The sequence below is a fragment of the Ahaetulla prasina genome, chromosome 1 (assembly GCF_028640845.1).
Source record: "Ahaetulla prasina isolate Xishuangbanna chromosome 1, ASM2864084v1, whole genome shotgun sequence".
Taxonomy (NCBI): domain Eukaryota; kingdom Metazoa; phylum Chordata; class Lepidosauria; order Squamata; family Colubridae; genus Ahaetulla; species Ahaetulla prasina.
The window spans coordinates 133,607,962-133,617,304 of NC_080539.1; positions in this window are offsets into that span (position 1 = coordinate 133,607,962).

The following is a 9,343-nucleotide window of genomic DNA, read 5'->3' on the forward strand; positions in this document are numbered from 1 at the left end:
TTTATTTTTTGCTTGAGGATGCCAAAGACTGCTATGTGTATATATAGAAGATGCTATAGTCCTAGATCCAACCCATTAAAGGTAGTCCTCGACTTATGAGCACAATTGAGCCTAAAATTTCTGTTGTGTAAAATTTCTGTGAGACATTTGTTAAGTGAGTTTTGCCCCATTTTATGACCTTGTCATGGTTGTTAAGTGAATCACTGCAGTTGATAAGTTAGTAAGCTAGTTGCTAAGTGAATCTAGCTTCTCCATTGACTTTGCTTGTCAGAAGATCGTAAAAGGTGATCACATGACCCCGGGACACTGCAACCCTCATAAATATGAACCAGTTGCCAAGCATCTGAATTTTGATCACATGACCATTATTATTATTATTATTATTATTATTATTATTATTATTATTATTATTATTATTATTTATTCAATTTTTATACCGCCCTTCTCCCGAAGGACTCAGGGCGGTGTACAGCCAAGGTAAAACAAACGGTACAATATACAATTAAAATACAGATTAAAAAACTTATTATATAGTTGGCCTAAAAACTTTAAAATATATAAAACTAAAAATGGGGATGCTGCAAAGGTTGTAACTGAAAAACGGTCATAAGTTACATTTTTCAGTGCCATTGTAACTTTGAATGGTCACTAAATGAACTTGTGTTTCTAGTGTTTGGGCTAGAGGAAACAGTTGTGCTCAGAAGAAGTCAACTGGATGCAAAAAACAAAAAACTGGATGGCCATTAGTTGGTAAACAGATGCATAAATCATTCTTTGTTATTGTCTGACACACATCCATATCATTCAAACACATGAATTTAGGCCACAGGCTTTGCTACTGTTTCTTAAAGATAACACAATACATTAATCATAGTATTTAAAATCAATTTTATTAACAATAATATGGACATTTTATCATGTAATTACAATGAACATTGTATTTTATTGTGATGGTTGAAGCCATTCTAACATCAGTGGAAATATCCTGTATATTTTATCATTGTTAGACAAACAATCCCTTTCATTGCTCTGTTTGGGTCAGGCCTGCACTTTATGGCATTACCAGTGGCTTTTTGCCTATGGAAATAAATACAAATTTAAATAGTTGGAAACTTTGTAAATACTCTTGAACAATTTAAAAAGTTACAGCAATCTTGATGTTGTAATCAATCAGAATCCTATTAAAATATTTATCAGTGAAATAGTAGAGCAGAGATAAAATTAATCCTCTATTCCAAACATCTGCCTTAAATGGCTTCTTTGGCAGTTTCTTGAATGGGGTATTGTTTATTTGATTATTGGTCTGATGTTAATCTTTGAGTTAATCTATGCTGATCTGGGTGTTGATCACTGGTGGAGAGGTGCTTGGATCTTTTTGTTCCCTTTTTGTCTGGTTGATTGGATGTTGTTAATGACTTATGTGTTTATTGAGGGCCAATTTGCTTCTAGAAATTCCATGGACTTCACTTGGTCTAGGATGGTCACATTTTCCCAACTGAAATTATGATTAAATCTGTCTATATGTTGTGAAATTTAAAAAAATTCATCATGGCTTCTGACGCTAGTTGGTGTTCATGGATGCGTTCTGCCAGTCTTCTGTGTGTTTGTCCTACATAGTGGTTGTTGCAGTCATTACATTGTACGTTGTAGATGATTCCTGGTTTTTCTTCTAGGATTGCTGGGTCTTTTGGTTTGCTTAAGATGTTTTGAAGGGCTTTAATTTTCTTGTGTGCTATGCTAACTCCAGATGGTTGTAGTAGTCTGTTTTTGAGATATTCTTGGTGTAATTCTTTTTAGGGTTTGTGTTAGTTGTGCTGTATTGGGTTGAGTGGTCAGGGATTTTCTGATAAAGTTGCATGGATGTCCATTTTGTTGGAATATGCTGTAATGATGCTCTGTTTTCTATTTCTGCTGTTCCAGGTTGCATTTGGGTTCATCTAAATAAAGTCCTTATACAGTCCTTTTCTTGTGGGAGGTTGGGTTGTTGCTTTGGTAGTAGAGCACCTGGTTGGTATGGATGGTTTTTCTGTAGATCTGGGTTTCTAGTTTGCCAGTGTGGTCTCTGCTGCTTAGAATGTCCAGGAAGGGTAGCGAGTTGTTAAGTAGTAAGAGAAGATTCCTTTAAAATGTTATTGAAGGTTCTGTGGTTCTTTCTAGAAGCCTTGCACTCTGACAAATTAGCCATCAATAGACAGATAGACATTAACAGCATCTGTAGACTATGCAAAAGAGATAATCAACTATCCAAAAAGGGAACAAAAAAAAACCCCAAGCACTTCTCCACCAGCAATAGGCACCCAGATCAGCACAGATTAACTCCAAGGTTAACATCAGACCAACACTCAAGTAAACAATATCCAATCAAGAAACTGCCAAAGAAGCCAACAATAAACAGCCCAACCAAAGAACCACCAGTGTCAGGACAAGCCACCAGAACATCAACTGGTGGTTCCACTCAGGGGTGAAATGCTACCGGATCGGGCGAGTAGGTAGCAGAGATTGATTCTGGTTCGCCGATCCAGTAGCAATTGCTGGCTGGCCACGCCCCCGAACCAGTCCACGGCCCGCAGTCCAGCCTTCACAAGCTGGACACCGGGAAGGCAGCTTGCCACCTGCTCACCCTTAGGTCAGTGGCCGGGGCCCATTCGCCTGCCCCAACCGGGTCAGGGAATGCACCATTCCCCGACTCAGGCCTTTCCCCAGAGCCACCGCCCACTCTTCCTTCGCCCACTTGCTGCCCACTCGCCGCCTGTTCGCCCTTCGCCTTTGGTCAGGGCCCAGGGATACCTCATTCTCCTGAGACCCCGGAGCCACACCCTGCTCGCCGCCTGCCTCAACCGGGTCGGGGAATGCACCATTCCCCGACTCAGGCCTTTCTCCAGAGCCACCGCCCACTCTTCCTTCGCCCACTTGCTGCCCACTCGCCGCCTGTTCGCCCTTCGCCTTTGGTCAGGGCCCAGGGATACCTCATTCTCCTGAGACCCCGGAGCCACACCCTGCTCGCCGCCTGCCCCAACCGGGTCAGGGAATGCACCATTCCCCGACTCAGGCCTTTCTCCAGAGCCACCGCCCACTCTTCCTTCGCCCACTTGCTGCCCACTCGCCGCCTGTTCGCCCTTCGCCTTTGGTCAGGGCCCAGGGATACCTCATTCTCCTGAGACCCCGGAGCCACACCCTGCTCGCCGCCTGCCTCAACCGGGTCGGGGAATGCACCATTCCCCGACACAGGCCTTTCTCCAGAGCCACCGCCCACTCTTCCTTCGCCCACTTGCTGCCCACTCGCCGCCTGTTCGCCCTTCGCCTTTGGTCAGGGCCCAGGGATACCTCATTCTCCTGAGACCCCGGAGCCACACCCTGCTCGCCGCCTGCCCCAACCGGGTCAGGGAATGCACCATTCCCCGACTCAGGCCTTTCTCCAGAGCCACCGCCCACTCTTCCTTCGCCCACTTGCCCACTCGCCTGTTCGCCATTCGCCTTTGGTCAGGGCCCAGGGATACCTCATTCTCCTGAGACCCCGGAGCCACACCCTGCTCGCCGCCTGCCCCAACCGGGTCAGGGAATGCACCATTCCCCGACTCAGGCCTTTCTCCAGAGCCACCGCCCACTCTTCCTTCGCCCACTTGCTGCCCACTCGCCGCCTGTTCGCCCTTCGCCTTTGGTCAGGGCCCAGGGATACCTCATTCTCCTGAGACCCCGGAGCCACACCCTGCTCGCCGCCTGCCTCAACCGGGTCGGGGAATGCACCATTCCCCGACTCAGGCCTTTCTCCAGAGCCACCGCCCACTCTTCCTTCGCCCACTTGCCCACTCGCCTGTTCGCCCTTCGCCTTTGGTCAGGGCCCAGGGATACCTCATTCTCCTGAGACCCCGGAGCCACACCCTGCTCGCCGCCTGCCTCAACCGGGTCGGGGAATGCACCATTCCCCGACACCAGTCTTGCCCCGGAGCCGCCGCCCGCTCTTCCTTCGCCACGCAGCGTATACTTACTTTCTTCCAGTGGCTGGCTGTCCAAAAGTTACTGGAATCCCTCTCCTTGAATATGCCACCGCCATGGCTGCTTGTTCCATGCACCGGCTGCGCAAGCACACACCGTTTATTTCATTTATTTATCAGCAGCGGGTTGGATGTGTGCTTGCGCAGCTGGAGCATAGAACAAGGCGGCATATTCAAGGAGAGCAACTCCGATAACTTTTGGACGCTTGCCTTTCCTGGCAGCCAGCCGCTGGAGGAAAGTAAGTATATGTCGCGTGGTGAAGGAAGAGCGGGTGGCGGCTCCGGGACAAGGCTGGTGTCGGGAAATGGTGCATTCCCCGACCCGGTTGAGGAGGTGGCGAGCAGGGGTCGACTCCGGGGCCTCAGGGAATGGGGCGTCCCTGGGCCCCGGCCCCTGACCAAAGGCGAAGGGCGAGCAGGTGGCAAGCGGGTGGTGAGTGGGCGGCAGCTCCCGAGAAAGGCCGGAGTGGGGAATGGTGCATACCCCGACCCAGTTGAGGCAGGTGGCGGCTCCAGGACCTCTGGGAATGGCACATTTTTTAAATTTATTTTTAATTAATTAATTAATTTAGTTACTTTTACTATTACTTTTAATTAATTATTTTTTTTCCCTTCTGGGTTCTGTGGGTGTGGCTTGGTGAGGGGGGGTTGTGACTGAGTGGGCATGGCTGTAAGTGACACTGAGTTGGCCATGCCCACTCAGTCACAGGACACACCCACCCACCAAGCCACACCCACAGAACAGGTAGCAAAAAAATTTAGATTTCACCCCTGATTCCACTCCTTCCTAGGAGAAATGATGTTACCTAGTTTGGCTAATGAAACATCTGCAAGAAAGCAAGCAAGCTCAGTGAGCACCAAGGACCCCTAATTTCAACCCTGAGCTACAAATATTCTCATTTATTGGTCTTTTTGCTTAATTACCACATTTTATTATAATGTCTCAGCAAGAACAATTCAGCTGGTTGTCATTCTACATATAGTGTTTGTCTACAATGTACACCCTATGAAGTAAGTCCCGTTTAACTCACTGTTGCTCAGATAGAAGAAAAAGGGCTTCGGCTTTATTCTTTTGCTTACATATTTTCTTTTGTCTCCTAAATTCTACGTTTTTCAGTGTTTTGTAAAAAAAGTTTATTCCCTTTATCCCTGTTTGGTATTCTGTACATTAATTATCTGAGTCAATGTGACATATGTGACATAAGTATTAATTTTCCTCAGGAAATAATTGGAATACCAACATTTTCAGGTTAAAGATACTGTTAGCAAAAATAATAGTTTTAACTTCTATACTTTAAATGGGCACAGCTCTTTATGTTGAGGAAACAAATAGGATTATTTATTTAGGATTAAGGTTGAATCCAGATATAGCATGTTTTAAGATAAAATAATTTGCCTAGTCACAGAAGACAGTTAAGTGTCTGTCACGCTATTTAATGACAGCAGTCGATTTATGTAACCTTGTATACATAAACAATTGACCAGTGTTAGTAAAAGTGTATGATCTTTGCCTTATAATGAAAAATGCTATTCATATTTAAATAAAAATATAGAACAGAAGAAAATAAATATTTGTAAGGATGTAATAAAAAATTATTTGATTCCCACTTCAAGCAAGGAATGCTATATTGTAAAAAGTATATGGAAAAGACCTTGGAAAAATGGGCCAAGGAACACTGCCTAGGCCAGGGGTCTCCAAACTTGGCAACTTTAAGACTTGAGGACTTCAATTCCCAGAATTCCTCAGCCAGCAAAGCTGGGAGTTGAAGTCCTCAAGTCTTAAAGTTGCCAAGTTTGGAGACCCCTGGCCTAGGGAATGATCAGATGAGAGGCAGCATAGTCTGCAGCTGGATCATGGTTATGCAAGAGGCTCAGAAGAGATTCTTCCTAGTTTCTTGCTGCAAAGGAGATGGAGAATTGCCCTTTAAGACTTGCTGAAGACTCTGCTAATGTTGTGTTATAATATAGTAGAATTAGCATCATCTGATCCTGCATCCTGTCTGGTCTACCTAGTAAAGCTGAAAGATACGTTCAGTAAAATTAAAATATTTGTACATATCAAGTATATAGAACCTCCTCACCTCCTCCTCTAGACTCACCCCGACTGATTCAGGGCCAGTTTATTCTGCACTGCAGAGTGGTGCACTTCCTTACAGACAGCAATCAGCCTCTGGAAGTGGCTTGGATTGTTTAAGACCCCCATCTTTGATATATATTGTAATCCCCAAGTTGTGTTTAAAAGTTAGACTTTTAAAGTTAGACATTTTATAGCTTCTTATGCAGCAATACATTGTAAAATAAAGGCTCTTAGAATATTAGTGGAAATACTGGCTTTGTTCCCCATTTTATCCCTAGCTGCATATTTATTATACTCAGTAATATTCAGCAAGAAAAGAGAACATTCCTGGGCAGAAAGGGGCATAACAAGGGGCTCAGTAAAGACTTAAATAAGGATTTTTGTTAAACTTTGATTTTGTTATTTCTGGTAGGAAAAAAGATTTCAACATTATAGTATTTCCAATTACGTATAAGAATTCCAGCCTGAGGATACAATCGGAAACATTATTCTCCTATTTAATATTCAGTTAAAATTTACATATCTTCATTAAAAAAAACTTTACCAGTATAAAAAAAAGCAAATGATTTTTTTTGGGGAACATTATCTGTAAAATCTTCCTGTGAACAAGGGGCTGGGGTAATATAAATGCTAGCTGTAAGTTTGTAAAGATACTCCTGATTGGTGTCTCTTGAAAAGCCATTCAGTTTCACAGACAGCATTATAATTAACATTATGAAGACTCAGCCTTGTCTTTTAATTAAGGCAGCAATAATAGAGAATCACCAAATTACAAACTACTTTGTTGACACTGGAAATGGAGCTCTGTTTGAATGCTGGTGTCCATGCAGATATACTGTATGGCAGGCTAATTCTCTCAATTGTGTTTTTAGAAAGGGAAACTTCTCACTGAATGGGTTGCTTGCCTTGTTCCTTGGCATTAGCTCTTCTGATAAGCTCTCATTAATGCAAATGTAAGCTAATACACATAAAGCATAAAAAGGCACTATAAAACATTGAAAGAGAGAAGGGCCATATTTTTAACTATCTTTGACAGGACATAGCACATAAAAATCCTATTTGGAAGTAGTTTTGGTCGATTTGCCAGATTTGAGAAAGGAATAAGTTACTGTAGGTTCAAGTTTCACAGTGGAGGAGGGGCAGAGACTGTTCATCCCTATAAACAGCCATATAACAGGTAGTCCTTGACTTACAACCATTCATTTAGTGACTGTTCAGAGTTACAATAACACTGAAAAAAGCAATTTACAACTGATACTTGCACTTACAACTAGTATTCACACTTATAACCATCGCAGTATCCCCCACTGGCCATTTTTCAAAATTTAGGTGCTTGGCAACCTACATGTATTTATGACCTTGGCAATATCCTGCGGTCATGTGATCACCATTTACAACAGGGATAGTCAACCTTTTTATACCTACCGCCCACTTTTGTATCTCTGTTAGTAGTAAAATTTTCTAAGTGCCCACCGGTTCCACAGTAATGGTGATTTATAAAGTGTATCCGCGCATGCCTCTCGCGCATAGTGGATTGGGTTTGGGGGGTGATGCTGGCTACCAGCTCTGCTTGTCTGTTACAGCTGGGTGGTGTGGGGGGATATGCGCGAGCTATTCTGGGACAAGGCTCTTTTGTTTGCGGTCGCACTATAGCGCCAGTTAGTTTCACTTATGTAACGTGAACTAAACTTATGCACGGGCGATACAAATAGTATATTTTCAGAAATTTAAATTGTCACGGGGAATTTTATGAAAAACTAATTAAAATGTTTTTAAATAATGCTATGAAATTTTTTTAAAAAGTCAATTAAATTAAAAAAAAAGGAAAATGCTTCAGTATCAGACAAAACCCCTACCGCCCACCACGAAAGCTGGAATGCCCACTAGTGGGTGGTAGGGACCAGGTTGACTACCGCTGATTTACAATTTCCCTAATTGTTTTCCAATAAGCAAAATCAACGGGGAAACCTGGACTCTTAAATGAGTGTGTGCTTAACTTAACAGAAAAGGTCAAGAAACTGGGTGCAACTAACTCTTAACAACCACCTTGCATGCAATGGAAATTGTAGATTTAAGTCAAGGAATACTTGTATACAATTCACCAATGCCCTTTTTTCATTTGGTATGGCAGCTAGAGTAGAAAGAAGCAACTGAGAAAGGACAGCTTAGTTCAGAGGCATTCAGAAACTATTTCTACTATAAATGTTGCGGAATATGCTGCCACCATCAACTTTCAAGACTGAAATGATAAAATATTCTGTGAGAAATGAAAGACTGTCCATGTGCTTCAAGACCTTCCCCTGGAAATTATCCCAGTATGAGCTTTGACCAAACCAAAACTCGAATAGCATTCATCATCTTTATATGAAGGAAATAATACAAACACTTTACACTTTATGAGTACTTTCACAGAATAAGATTGTTAACATCCAGACAATTTATCTATATAAAAAGAGGCAGAAATTAATGGGAGTAAACAATTCAATTTTGCAGCACAATCTGCAGCATTTAATCATGATTAAGACTCTTGTGATATTTTGACGTATAACTTCACTTTCAGAGCAGGACTGACTCAAGACACCGAGCTAATAGCATTCTTCAGTCTGTGGAATGCCTCTGGAATTGAGAGAATATCAAGCAGAAGATATCTTGCTCATGACATACTTTGGGCATGTGTGTGAACATCAATAATGAATACAGTAGCAAATTTGGCTACCAGTAGGGAAGAGCAATTAGAACACCACTGGGCTCTTAAAATAATTCAGTGGCAACACAGAGCTATGAAATTGTAATTTTGTTTAGTATTGTTTCCTGGTATTTGTCAGGAGTAAAAGGAGAGTTTGGAAGAACAAAAATCTTCCGCTAGTTCAAAGCTGTATCACGGATTAGTACGGACTGGATTTGGGAAGAGATTCCTAGAATTATATTTGGAGGAGGTACTCATTTTTAATTTCTTATACCAAAACCGGACCAAACTTTCAGCTCTTGTCAATACACACCTGACAGGTAATGTTCAGCACCATCAGATCAGTTGGATTACCGGACTTTTTTTTAATGAGGGGAGAGATAAAGAGTCTTTAATTTATAAGGATTTGCATCCCTTTTCCATGTTTTTTAGGTCTCACCTGATCCTGCACATGTTCATTTTTAAACAATTTTTTTTTATCTAATCTTATAATTATAATTGTATTAATACAATTTTAATTGTATTATAATTACTATTTCCTTTCTTAAGTACAATTTTTCTTGTATCTCCCCATTTCATCCATTACTT